Source organism: Athene cunicularia (assembly GCF_003259725.1).
Source record: "Athene cunicularia isolate RWA chromosome 2 unlocalized genomic scaffold, athCun1 chr2_part1, whole genome shotgun sequence".
In the NCBI taxonomy this organism is placed as follows: Eukaryota; Metazoa; Chordata; class Aves; order Strigiformes; family Strigidae; genus Athene; species Athene cunicularia.
Window position 1 is genome coordinate 67,020,788 of NW_020799095.1, and position 13,930 is coordinate 67,034,717.

At 42.6% G+C, this 13,930-nt stretch overlaps 1 pseudogene; it reads left to right on the forward strand.

The window, feature by feature from the left end:
• The first annotated feature begins 258 nt into the window (after positions 1-258).
• Positions 259-5,181, forward strand: LOC113476059 (annotated as a pseudogene).
• The last annotated feature ends 8,749 nt before the right edge of the window (positions 5,182-13,930 follow it).

Below are 13,930 nucleotides of genomic sequence, written 5' to 3' on the forward strand. Positions count from 1 at the left end.
CGACTTTGGTCAGGAGTTGTAGCAGGGAACTCTAATCAGCATATGTTCAGACTGTTACAAGCACTGTCAACTTAAAAACATGCTTTGCAATGGTGAGGGGCTGAATTTATAAGGAATGCGAGTCACAGGTCGGAACTAAATCTGTGCCCAGCAGTAGGGGGGCACATGTGCACTTCAGACCTCCCTGTGCCTGTGGAAACCAGTTCCAGCCAGCCCTGAGGCGATAGTACCACCGCAGGAGATACCCTGCTGGGTACCATGGACTCTATCTGGTCAAAGAAGGGGGCACACATTTCCAGGGAAGAGCTGGAGCAACTGGAGCATCTTGGGGAGTTGCAGTCAGGAGCTGACTCCCTATCAGCACAAGGTCCATTGGAGAAGGGGGATGGTGGGAGCTATAGTGCTAGGGAGAGCAGTAATAGTTACACAGGCCACTCTGCCCACCCACACTGTCAGTTGCCTGGTGGGAAAAATGTTAAGAGTGTTCCCTGTTGTGAAAATAAGGGAAGTTCAGACTGGGGAGAGGACAGGATCTAAGTTTGTATTCTTTTTTTTCCTCAACACTGTAACCAGAGCTGGGAAGTTTGTGTTGTTAGTAGCACTGAATACCCTGACATTAGACCTTTTAGTGCTTTTCTGAAGGCAGATGAGTGTGTCTGGGCAAGAGTCTGATAAACAATCATAGAATTCTTTAGGTTGGGAAAGACCTTTACAATCATCTGCCGACTCCACCGCTAAATCATGTCCCTAAACACCACATCCACAAGTCTAAATATCTGCAGAGATGGTGACTCAACCATGTCCCTGAACAGCCTGTTAGAGTGCTTGACAACCCTTTCAGTGAAGAAAAATTTCCAGTTTTAGATATCCAATCTAAACCTTCCCTGGTACAACTTGGGGCCATTTCCTCTTGTCTTATTGCTTGTTACTTGGGAGAAGAGACCAACACCCACCTCGCTTCAACCTCCATTCAGGTAGTTCTGGAGAATGATAAGGTCTCCCCTCAGCCTCCTTTTCTCCAGGCTAAACAATGCCAGTTCCCTCAGCCGCTCCTCATAAGACTTGTACTCTACAACTTTCACCAGCTTTGTTGCTCTTCTTTGGACACACTGCAGCACCTCAATGTCGTTCTTGTAGTGAGGGGCTCAAAGGTGAACACAGTATTAGAAATGCAACCTCACCAGTGCTGAGTACAGAGGGATGACCACTTCCCTAGTCCTGTTGGCCACAGTACTGCTGATATAAGCCAGGATACCATTTGTTTTCCTGGCCACTTGGGCCACCTTCTATCCAGTTGACTGTTGACCAACACCCCCAGGTCATTTTCTGCCAGGCAGCTTTCCAGCCAGCCTGCCCCAAGCCAGTAGAGTTGCATGAGGTTGTTGTGACCCAAGTGCAGGACTTGGCAATTTGCTTTGTTGAAACTCATACAGCTATCCTTGGCCCATCAATCCAGCCTGACCAGATTCCTCTGTGGAACCTTCTTTCCCTCAAGCAGATCAACACTCCTGCCCAACTTGGTGTCATCTGCAAACTTACTGATGGTGCACTCAGTCCCCTCATCCAGATCATTAATAAAGATATTAAACAGGACTGGCCCTAATAATGAGCCCTGAGGAACACCACTTGTGACCAGCTGCCAAGTGGATTTAACTTGATTCACCACAACTCCGTGGGCCTGGCCATCCAGCCAGTTTTTTACCCAGCAAAGAGTACACCCATCCAAGCAATGAGCAACCAGTTTCTCCAGGAAAATGCTGTGGGAAATGGTGTTAAAGGCTTTAATAAAGTCTAGGTAGACAACATCCACAGCCTTTCCCTCATCTACTAAATTGGTCACCTTGTCATAGGAGATCAGGTTAGTTAAGCAGGACCTGCCTTTTATAAACCCATGCTGACTGGGTCTGATCACCTGATTGACCTGTATGTGCCACATGATGGCTCCATAACCTTCCCAGGCACTGAGGTCAGGTTGACAGGCCTGTAGTTCCCCAGATGGGTGTCACATTTGCTAACCTCCAGTCACCTGGGACCTATCCGGTTAGCCAGGACTGCTCAGAAATGATTGAAAGTGTCTTGGTGAGCACTTCTGCCAGCTCCCTCAGTACCTTTTGGGTGGATCCCATCCGGCCCCATAGACCTGTGTGCGTCTAAGTGGTGTAGCAGGTCACTAAATCATTTCCCCTTGGATTATGGGGGCTTCGTTCTGCCCCCCTCTCCCTGTCTTCCGTCTCAGGGGGCTGTCTACCCAAAGAACAACTGATCTTTCTATTAAAAACTGAGACAAAGAAGGCATCAAGTACCTCATCCTTTGTCACTATGTCTCCCCCTCACATGCAATAAAGGATGGAGATTCTCCTTAGCGCTCCTTATGTTGCTAACGTATCTATAGAAACATTTTTGATTGTCTTTTATGACAGTAGCCAGATTAGATTCAGTTGAGCTTTGGCTCTTCTAATTTTCTCCCTACATAACCTTGTGACATCCTGGTAGTCCTCCTGAGTGGTCTGCCCCTTCTTCCAAAGGTCATAAACTCTTCTGTTAGTGGTTATAGATCCTGATTACAGTTCATCCCGATTACTGTGCATTACAGATTTCAAATTTTACAGGGCATATGTTGTAGTATGAGTCTACTACAGGCCACCCAACCAGGACAGAGAGATGGATGAAATATTCTATAGGCATTTAGGAGAAATCTCATGATCGCTTGCCCTTGTTCTTGTGTGTGACTTTAAACTTCCCAGACATCTGCTGGAAATAACACACAGCAGAGCAGATCCACTCCTGGAGATTCCTGGAATGTGTGGGAGACAACTTCCTGACACAGCTGGTGAGTGAACTGACCAGAGAAGGTGCCCTGATGGATCTCCTCTGTGAACAGAGAAGGACTGGTGGATGATGTAGTGGTTGGAGGCTGTCTAGGGCACGCCAATCATGAAATAAAGTTCTCTATTCTTAGGGAAGCTAGGAGAAGGGGCAGCAGAACAAACATCCTGGACTTCCTGAGGGCTGCATTTGTCTTGTTTAGGCACCTGCTTGACATAATCCTTTGGGAGATGGTCCTGAAGGGTATAGGGGCCCAGGAAGGCTGGGTGCTCTTTAAGATTGAAGTGTTAATGGCACAGAAGCAGGTGGTCCCCAGGTGCTCTAAGAGAAGCTGGTGCCAGAGAAGACCACCCTGGGTGAACAGGGAGCTTTGGCTGCAACTCAGGGAGAAAAGGAGAGTTTACAGCCTTTGGAAGAAGGTGCTAGCCACACACAGTGATTACAGAGAGGCTGTGAGGCTATGCAGGGTGGAAATCAGGAGGTCTAAAGCCCAGCTAGATATTAATCTGGCTTCAGCAATCAAGGACAACAAGACATGTTTCTAAAAATACATCTGTCGGAGAAGGGAGACGCGGACACCAGTTGGTCATCAGCAAGTCTCGTTTATTAGTTGCTTAAGATCGCTTAAATAGCCGTGTTAATCAGCTCATACATATTGCAAAATTCTAGCTCATCATTGGTTAATTGCTGCTGTCCACGCGCTCAGGCTGCTTTTGTGATTGGAGAGAGTGTACTGATCATGTTCCATGTCGTAAGCCTTGCTAAGCAGTTTCGTTTCTTGTTAGTTTCGTTTCTTGTTAGTTTCTCCGCAGAGTCTGCAATTCTTCTAGTTGTAGCCTGTTCCTTATCCTGTAGATAAGAAGTCCTCGTGCTGCGGGGTCTACGTGCCGAAGTCTGAGTGCTCCTCTGGGCCTGAGGCCAGGTCGGCCTTGAGCGTCTCAAAGCCTGCATTGTACAAGTCCCAGACTTTGCCATGTCCCTGTTGTATTAAAAACTCCTCTTGGCGTGTCGTTCCCTACATACATCAACAACAAAAGAAAGACCAGAGAGAGCCTACATTCCCTGCTAGACACAGAAAGAAACTTGGTAACAGGTGATGAGGAAAAAGCTGAGGTTCTTAATTCCTTCCTTGCCTCAGTCTTTAATATTGGCTGTTCAGAAATTAATTTCCGTTTTGTAATGTGATTTTCATTGTATATGTTTCAGGAATAGTACCTTCTCTACTGGCGTACTGTTATATATATTTTTGAAAAGATCATGTTAGGAACTTTAATGCTGTATAATTAAATTATAATATAAACTGCGTTTTTGACAAATTTTGGAGGTTTGAAGTTCAGGTGTCAAAACAGCAATTTCGACAGATCTACTTCTATGAGTTCAAACTTGGACGTAATGCAGCGCAAGCTGCTCAAAACATCAATGAGGTATATGGCCAAGGAAGTGTTAACGAACGGACAGGGCGACTGGTTCCAAAAACTTTGACATGATGATTTCGACCTTGAAAATCAAGAAGGTCGCAGACGTCCTTCTGCTTTTGACGATGATGAATTGAAGGCTGTGGTGGAAGCAGATACACACACAACCGTTCGAGAACTTGCAAAACTCAGGGTAAGCATATCAACTGTTTCTGAGCATCTGAAGAAGATTGGAAAGTCAAAGAAGCTTGACAAATGGGTGCGGCACGAATTGAATGAGAATCACAGAACTCGCTGTTTTGAAGTGTCATCGGTGTTTCTTTTTTGCAACCAGAACGACCCGTTTCTCGACGGTATTGTGACGTGTGATGAGAAATGGATGCTTTACGATAACCAGCGACGATCGGCTCAGCGGTTGGACCGCGACGAAGCTCCACAGCACTTCCCAAAGCCGAATCTGCACCAAAAGAAGGTCATACTGACTGTCTGGTGGTCTGCTGCTGGTTTAATCCATCACAGCTTCCTGAATCCGGGTGAAATGATCACGGTGGAGAAGTACATCTAGCAAATCAATGAAATGCACCAGAACCTTCAACGGCTGTGCCCAGCATTGGTCAACAGAAAGGGTCCAATCCTTCTCCACAATAACGCGTGGCCACACGTTGCACTTTCGACATTGCAACGGTTGAATGAGCTGTGGTAGGAAACTCTGCCTCATCCACCGTACTCACCAGACCTCTCGCCCACCGACTATCACTTCTTCAAGCATCTTGACAGCTTCCTGTGTGGGAGAGGCTTCAGAAACCAAGGGGATTCCTAAACTGCCTTTGATGACTTCATTGCCTCCAGAAGTCCAGAATATTATGCAACCAGAATAAATATGCTTGTTTCTCATTGGAAAGATTGTGTTGAGTCTAATGGTTTTCATTTCGATCAATAAATATTATTCTGAGCTGAGATATGCCACTTCAAACACACAGGTTGAAATTGCAATTAATTTACGAACAGCCTGATAACAAGACTAGTTGTACTGAGGGAATCCAGCCTCCTCAGCCAGAAGACAGAGACTGGGAGAGCGACCCCCCTACAGTCCAGGAGGAGACAGTCAGTGACCTGCTGCATCACACAGACACACACAAGTCTATGGGACCAGATGGGATACACCCAAGGGTGCTGAAGGAGCTGTCTGGGGTGCTCGCCAGGCCACTTTCCATCATTTACCAGCAGTCCTGGCTGACCGGTGAGGTCCCGACTAATTGAAAAATGGCCAGTGTGACGCCCATCTATAAGAAGGGTTGGAAGAATGATCTGGGAAATTACAGGCCTGTCAGCTTGACTTCGGTGCCCAGGAAGTTGATGGAGCAGCTCATCCTGAGTGCCATCACACCACAAATGTGGGACAACAGATGTTCAGGCCCAGTCAGCGTGGGTTTATGAAAGGCAGGTCCTTCCTGACAAACCTGATCTCCTTCTATGACAGGGTGACCTGCTTATTGGATGAGGGAAAGGCTGTGGATGTTGTTTACCTTGACTTTAGTACGGCCTTTGACACTGTGTCCCACAGCATTCTCCTGGAGAAACTGACTGCTCATGGCTTGGATTGGCACACTCTTTGCTGGGTAAAAAACTGGCTGGATGGCTGGGCCCGAAGAGTTGTGGTGATCGGAGTTATATCCAGTTGATGGCCGGTCACGAGTTTAACATCGTCATTGATGATCTAGATGAGGGGATCGAGTGCACCCTCAGTCAGTTTGCAGATGACACCAAGCTGGGTGGGAGTGTTGATCTGCTGGAGGGTAGGGAGTCTCTGCAGAGAGACCTGGACAGGCTGGAGCCATGGGCTGAGGACAAATGGAGGAGTTTCCATAAGGCCAAATGCCGGGGGCTGCCCTTGGGCCACAACAACCCCCAGCAGTGCTACAGGCTTGGGGAGGAGTGTCTGGAGAGCTGCCAGTCGGAGAGGGACCTGGGGGTGCTGATTGACAGCCGGCTGAACAGGAGCCAGCAGTGTGCCCAGGGGGCCAAGAAGGCCAATGGCATCCTGGCTTGTGTCAGCAATAGCGTGGCCAGCAGGGACAGGGAAGGGATCTGATCCCTGGACTCGGACTGGTGAGGCCGCCCCTCGATTCCTGTGTTCAGTTTTGGGCCTCTCACTACAAAAAGGACATTGAATGACTCGAGCGTGTCCAGAGAAGGGCAACGAAGCTGGTGCAGGGTCTGGAGCACAGGTCGTACGGGGAGCGGCTGAGGGAACTGGGGGTGTTTATTCTGGAGAAGAGGAGGCTGAGGGGAGACCTCGTCGCCCTCTACAGCTACCTGAAAGGAGGTTGCAGAGAGCTGGGGATGAGTCTCTTTAACCACGTAACAAGTGATTAGACAAGAGGTAATGGCCTCAAGTTTACACCAGGGAAGGTTTAGACTAGATATTAGGAAGTATTTCTTTCCAGAATGTGTTGTTAGGAGTTGAAATGGGCTTTCCAGGGAGGTGGTGGAGTCCCCATCCCTGGAGGTGTTTAAGAGATGGGTTGGCATCTTGCTTAGGAATATGGTGTATTTGAGAACTGTCTATGTTTAGGTTAATGGTTGGACTAGATGGTTTTCAAGGTTTTGGTCAACCTAGATAATTCTGTGATTCTGTGAATGCAAGGATGTTATATGTCAGACTTTTGAGGAAGGTGTTACAAAAAGCTTGAAGTTTTCAAGAAAGTATGGGTGGAAAGCTGGAAGCAGATCCCAGGTTTAAATTACCATGAGTAATTTTCTGGAAAGACATTATTCCAGAGGCATAGAGTCATCAAATGCAAGACTAGAGAATTGGAAAACTATTTCAGAAATGTCAGTTTTGTTAAGCTTTCACACCAAAACTGAAGTTAAGAACATAAAGTCTGCTACTAAAATTCCTCACTGTTTGAATGCTTAATTTTGTGTCAGTCATCCTTCCCCTTCCCCCTGCTTTCAGAATCCTATAAGGTATAAGGTTCTCCTGAAAAAAAATGGTTCTGTGTATTTCCTAACTGTCTAAACTCTGCACACCTTATCTTATACCTTGATAAGCAATGGGAACAATTTTACACTCTGAGTTGATATGAAATGAGGGAATTATTGATAATAAGACATTATATCAGAAGTAAACTATTACTGTGTATTACCATTCTATAAGGTACATGTAAAGAAAGAGCTTTGAAGATGACTATGTGCCCATCAGTTGTGCTTCACACTCAATGGACACTGACACAATAAGCGCACTTCTTGGTGTTCAGATGGAAATGTATGTGTAAGTTACCTAATACAGCAGATGTGGGTAATGAATTTGAAGTATTCAAAGGCATATGAAAATATTAGTGAAGATGGAAAGGCCAGATACTAAGATGCAATTTTGAAATTATAAAAGGTATTTTCCAATGGTACTGGAGCAGGTAGAAAGTTTGTAAGAATTCTGTTTTTAACTTCTTCCTACAATTGCTGGGCCATATCCATATAGCATTATTATTGATGGGATTCTTTTCCTTAACTTTACTCAACTTCACATGACGTTTGCCATGGTCTGTCTTGTGTTTCTATGGGTCATGCATCCCGAAGAGACTTAACAGATTTTAATCCCCTCTGTTGCAAACTTTGAAATATCTTTTCTAGTTTACCTACACTATGGAATATTTTGTTCTAAGAGTCACTTTAATAAATGTATGGTCTGACAATAATACTGTTCTCTACAGAAACTGTATTTGTTTCTACTTTATTTTTTTTACCATAGAAGTATAGGGTACCTGTTCACTAGTTTGAAAATTTTTGTTATATACATACCCACTTTTCATTAACTTGTTTTGTTTTGTTTTATTGACAAGGTTTGTTTTTCTTTTTTTCTTTCCTTGTTGTTCTATGGGATGCTAGTGAAGCTACTGATCTGTTAGTAAACATGAATCTATGCTAAATTAAATCATTCATCTCAAAAGGCTTGTTCTGGTAGAGATGTAACAAGTGTGTGGCTGTCATGTGGCCATGACAAGGAACAGTGGTGAAGAAGTCTGGGAGGAACTACTAAAGAAATTTTAGCTATTTATTAGTCAGTTTGTGCTCCTTTTCAACTCCTTTGCTTTCTCAGTTTTTTGCCTCTTAATGCTCCCCACATCATTTGACATAAGTTTTTTAGATCAATATTTGTTTAACTGTAGAAACAGTGAGGTGCTTTAAAAAAAACAACAAAAAACCCACAACCAAATAACAAAACTGCTGAATTGTAAATGAGGGGTAAAAACCTGCACAAAGTCTTGTCATCTTCAGACAGGTACACTATTTACTGAGGGACTGGAAGTGCTATGTACTGACCGGACTGTTGAAGTAAAAGCAAGTCTGTGTAGTCCAATATAATTTCAGTGAACTTCCACTGCTAGGTCAGGCTTTGGCATAATGAAAGAGACTCAAAACTTTCAAGAGTGTTTGTGTACTCAAGGATACACAAGCTGTGATATTCCTCAGAAATTTAAGCTATATGAGCTATTCTGGCCAACTCATATATTTTGTCTTTAAGCACACACTATCAAAAACATATGCCCTCTTTTTTCAGAGCTTCTGCTGAGCCAAAGTATATTATGAGAAATAAAAGATATCCTATCAGAATCGTATGCTTCTAAATCTTACTTATCAATCATAGGAAAAAACTTCTCTGTAGTACACATTCTTCTATATTTCCTGTGTATCCAACAAGCATATATATAAAAAATAACACTAAAACTGTGTAAGATAGATTTTAACTGGTGCTTTACTGATCTTCCTTAGACCATATATATCGGGTAACTAGCTCATGGTGAAGTCTGTGCTACTGCTCTTTCACTGTGAAAGAAAGAAATGTACCCAGAGTACAATCATACTCATTTTGCTACCAGAAGGAATGTTTATTTTTTTGTGTCCTGACACAAAATTGAAGCTTTTGATATAAGATGGGTTATCAGAACACTGAGAATTTATAACTGCCTTCCAAATTATTTTGTTTTTAAACAGCCCAAATAGGTGGCTTCATGACAAGATACTTCCTTTTAGTATCTATGGAGAGAATTATAATGTGTTTCTTTTTATTCAGATTTAACAGCATTTTTAGGCTGGAATAAATATTGCAGCTTTATCAGATGCTGTCTATTTGAAATTGGAAGTAAGACAATGTAAAATGATAAACCTGTAAATACAATGTAAATATTTAGGGGTTTAATACTCAAAAGAGATACTGGGACTTTTAACAATCCAGTGGGAATTCGAACTATCAAGAGGAGGTGATCATTGACAAAAATATTTGTGAAGAAATATCTTGTATTTAAATTTAATTATACAATGGTATCTTTAGAAAATAAAAAAAAAATAAAGTTACAGAATGAGGAGAATTTATAAGCTTCCACAGGAGAAGCAAAGGCATTATACCTTAATTTGAAGTTACTAGCACATAACAGCATAATTCTTATTCTATGTGTTAGAGGGCAATGATACTTTCCCAAATATTAGTTCATTAAAGTCATTGCCATGACATTCAAAGATTCTCCTCTAAAAGGCGCTAATACATATGGAAAGTGCTAATATAGAAACAAGAGCAAACACTTAACTTAGGGGGTTTTATTCAGTTATAGAACACCATTTGGCTGGAATTTCATTACTGTGGTAATGGGAAACATTTCAAAGATAACTTGTCTTAATTTCTATATCTAACAATCTTCTCTCCTCTGTTTTCTTTCCTCTCACCAATATACTTAGTCTCTCATTTAAAGCAGCCATCTGCTAAAATTAGTGATTATATTACTTAATTACGCAGCATTTGAAAATATTTTTATCGTTATGCGGTCTTTCATTAAATATTATACTTGTGGCTAATGGCATCTTTTTCTTATGTTCCGACAGCTCATTTTGACAGATTTATTGTCCAATAACTCGGTATCTTACTAATAATATATGTATCTCTACCACTAAGATGAGTAATTCTCATAGAAAGCTGTTAAAGAAACATAGAAAAATTTCTTTGTTCATAATAGCAATCTCTTAGTTACAGAAGCATCCTAATTATATTTAGTTTTATTAAAATAACCATGAATAAATTACATATTCACAGTTTATCTGTCTTCAAGTACAGCATGAAATTTATTTTATATATAGCATGACATGCTTAACACTTACAATTTTCATGTACAGAACTGTTCCTCTGAAAGTAATGGTAAGAAAAACCAAAAGTTTTTGTGGGAGTTCACCTGAAAATTTATTAATCTGCAATAATAATAAATAAATCCCTTTCACTAAATAAATAGTACCTATATCTCTGTGTTGGATTGTCCCTGCCTGAACACTAGGTGCCCACCAAAACTGCTCTATCAGTCTCCCTCCTCAGGCGGACAGGGGAGAAAAAATATCACGAAAGGCTCTTGGGTCAAGATAAGGATGGGGAGAGATCCCTCACCAGTTACCATCATAAGCAAAAGAGACTTGACTTGAGGAAATTATCTTAATTTGTTACCAATCAAGTGAGAGTAGGATAATAAGAAAATAAAAGCTAAATCTTAAAACACTTCACCTCTCCCTTCTTCCTGAGCTTTACTCTGGATTTCTCTACCTCCTGCACTGCCAGCGACACAGGAGGATGGGGAACGAGGGTGCAGTCAGTTCATCACACATTGTCTGTGGTGCTTCTTCCCCCTCAAGGGGAAGGCTTCTCACACTCTTGCCCTGCTCCAGCGTGGGTTTCCTCCCATGGGAGACAGTCCTCCACAAACTTCTTCAATGTGAGTCCTTCCCACAGGCTGCAGTTCTTCATGAACTGCTGCAGTGTGTGTCCCTTCCATGGGGTGCAGTCCTTTAGGAACAGACTGCCTCGGCGTGGGCTGGAGCACAGGTCCGTAGGTCCTGCTAGGAGCTTACTCCAGCATGGGCTTCCCATGAGGTCACAACCTCCTCTGGGCATCCACCTGCTCTGGTGTGGAATCTTCTATGAGCTGCAGGTGGAGATCTGCCCCACCGTTAACCTCCATGGGCTGCAGGGCACAGCTACCTCACCATGGTCTTCACCACAGGATGCAGGGGAATCTCTGCTCTGGTACTTGGACCACCTTCTCCCCCTCCTTCTTCACTGATCTTGGTGTCTGCAGAGTTGTTTCTTGTTTCTCTCATATATCTCACCCCTCTCTCTCTGGCTGCAATTGCTGCCATGCAGCCTTTTTTTCTCCTCTTCTTAACTATGTTATCACAGAGGCACTACCACAGTCACTGATGGGCTTAGCCTTGGCAAGTGGTGGGTCTGTCTTGGAGCCAACTGCTGTTGGCTCTACTGGACATAGGGGAACCTTCTGACAGCTCTTCACAAAAGCCAACCCTGTAGCCCCTCCTGCTACCAAAACCTTGACATGCAAACCCAATAGTCTCATATGCAGTTATATGTCTCTTCTAACCAATATTTATGCATTTCTAAAATGTGTAGTGGGGAAGTATTGTCTTTTTTTTTTTTTTTTTTTTGTGTGTTTTGTTTTGTTTGGGTTTTTTTTGTTTTTGCTTTTGTTTTAATGGGTAGGAAAGAAATATTGTAGAAGTGAAGAAACCCTAGGCTACAGCAACATTTGAGTCTCAGATATCAGCATCCAGGATAGAAGCCCGAAACATGTGTTAACATAGAGGTAGATATCTCAGCATGGATTTTACAAGAAGCATGAGCTAGATGGTATCTGAACATCCCCTAAGTAATCATTGTTCAGCTGTCTGTAGTTAGTCAATACAGAAATTCTGAAGATTTATCAGGATTCTTCTTAAATTTTTCATATCTCATGGCTCACTAAGACACCATGGGAATGTATCTGCTATGTGTGATGCATGACCTAGGAGTTGTCTGCTATTTTAATTTCTTCCAAGGAACACACCTGGGCTCAACTTTCCTCAAATATGGAAAGGGAAGTTTTTCCTCCTTTTTTTTTTTTTTTGACAGTACATTGCTCAGAAACTTGGCCAGATGGTAGGAGATTCAGGTTTAATTGCCTGCCTGCCTAACAAACTTGAAACACATTCTGTTTTTTCCCAGGAAAGACACTTACTTTACAAACTGTTCAGCCCTGCTGAGTCTGTGTAACTAGGCAGAAAAAAAAAAAAAGAATTAATTAGGCCAGAGAGAGGGGTAAAATGTTCACGATGCTCTGGAGTGATGGTTTGCATAGGCAAAATGAATCCATGGATGAATGAGAGGAAAGACTTGCATGCAGCTTTCTACTGTGTGAAGTAACCATGCTATATACAGTCAGAAATTATATACTGCTCAAGATTTGGACTGGTGATGGAATTTTTTTACTATACAAGAAGATACGTTCTAACATTCTTCCTAACTTTAACAAACTCTTTCATCTGTGCTATTCTAAACTCTGATATTCATCTGTGCTCCCAACTATATTCCAATAAAACACAGAGTTTTCATAGGTAAAGATGGCCAGAGAAAAAAAAAAAGTTATCTCCCACTCCTGCATTACCAGTTTTCAAATCTGCTTTTCTGGATGGGTAGAAAGGTATCCACTTACCTTTATGATCTGGAAAATATTACCCACTCCAAAATAGTCAAAAAGGTTACAAAGGGTTTGTAAAGATTAAAGTAGTGGAATTGAAAGAAAGGCATGCTTAATCTACTTAGACTAAGATCAAATACAAATCCTCTCTCTTTCCTTTTCTATCTAGATAACAAGCTTATTTTCTAGCATGGTCAGAGGCTCAGTACTGTGCTCAGCCTCTGCAGGAGAATCTTGGATTAGAGAGGGATGCTAGCTTTTATATCCAATATTTTATCACCCCCTCAGTCATGGTCTTCTGAAACAGTGCTCTGGAGGTCCCAGTACCCATCACTGGTGTTAAAGACAGAAGCAAAGACAGCGTTAAACATCTCTGCTTTGTCTACAACCCTATTTGTGAGGTGACCGACCTCATCAAGTAAAAGACTAGTGTTGTCTCTGAGCCTCCTTGAATGCTCTTAACATATTTAAAACCCCACCTTTTTGTTATCCACAGTGCTGGACTGTTTGAAATCTAATTGAGCTTTGGCCACACAAATTATTTTCCCTACAGTGACAAACAGCATCTCTAGTCCTCCTATGTCACCCGTCCTTGCTTCCAATGTCCATAAACTTTCCTTCTCCGCCTAATTCTAGAAGAAGATCTCTGCTTATCCAGGCCAGCTTTCGGCACCTCTTATTTGACTTCTAACACTTCAGAAGTGCCTGCTCCTGCACTTTTTAAGAGATGGTTCTTAAAAACTGACCAGCATTCATTGACCCCCATTATTACCTTCAAAAGCAGATTTCCAGTGAACCTTACTGATCCAGAGAACCTAGCTTCTTCAGCACCCAAAGTCTGCACTCTTCAGTTTTTCTCCTATCATTCAACTACTCTGTGGTCACTATGACCGAGACAGCCACCAATCACCCACAAGACTCTCTCTGTTTACAAACAACAAAGCAGGTCAGCAGCCTTAGAACCTGCACCAAGAAGTTATCTTCAATGTGCTTCAGAAATTTCCTTAACCTGTTTGTGTCTGCTATATGGTATTCCCAGTCAATGTCTGGGAAGATAAAATCACTCATGAGGACAAGGGCAGCTGATCTAGAGATATACCTAAGACCTTGTAGAATAATTCATTGGTTTCATCATCCTGGCTGGGTGGTCGATAGTAGACTCCCCTGCTTTATTTGCTTTCCCCT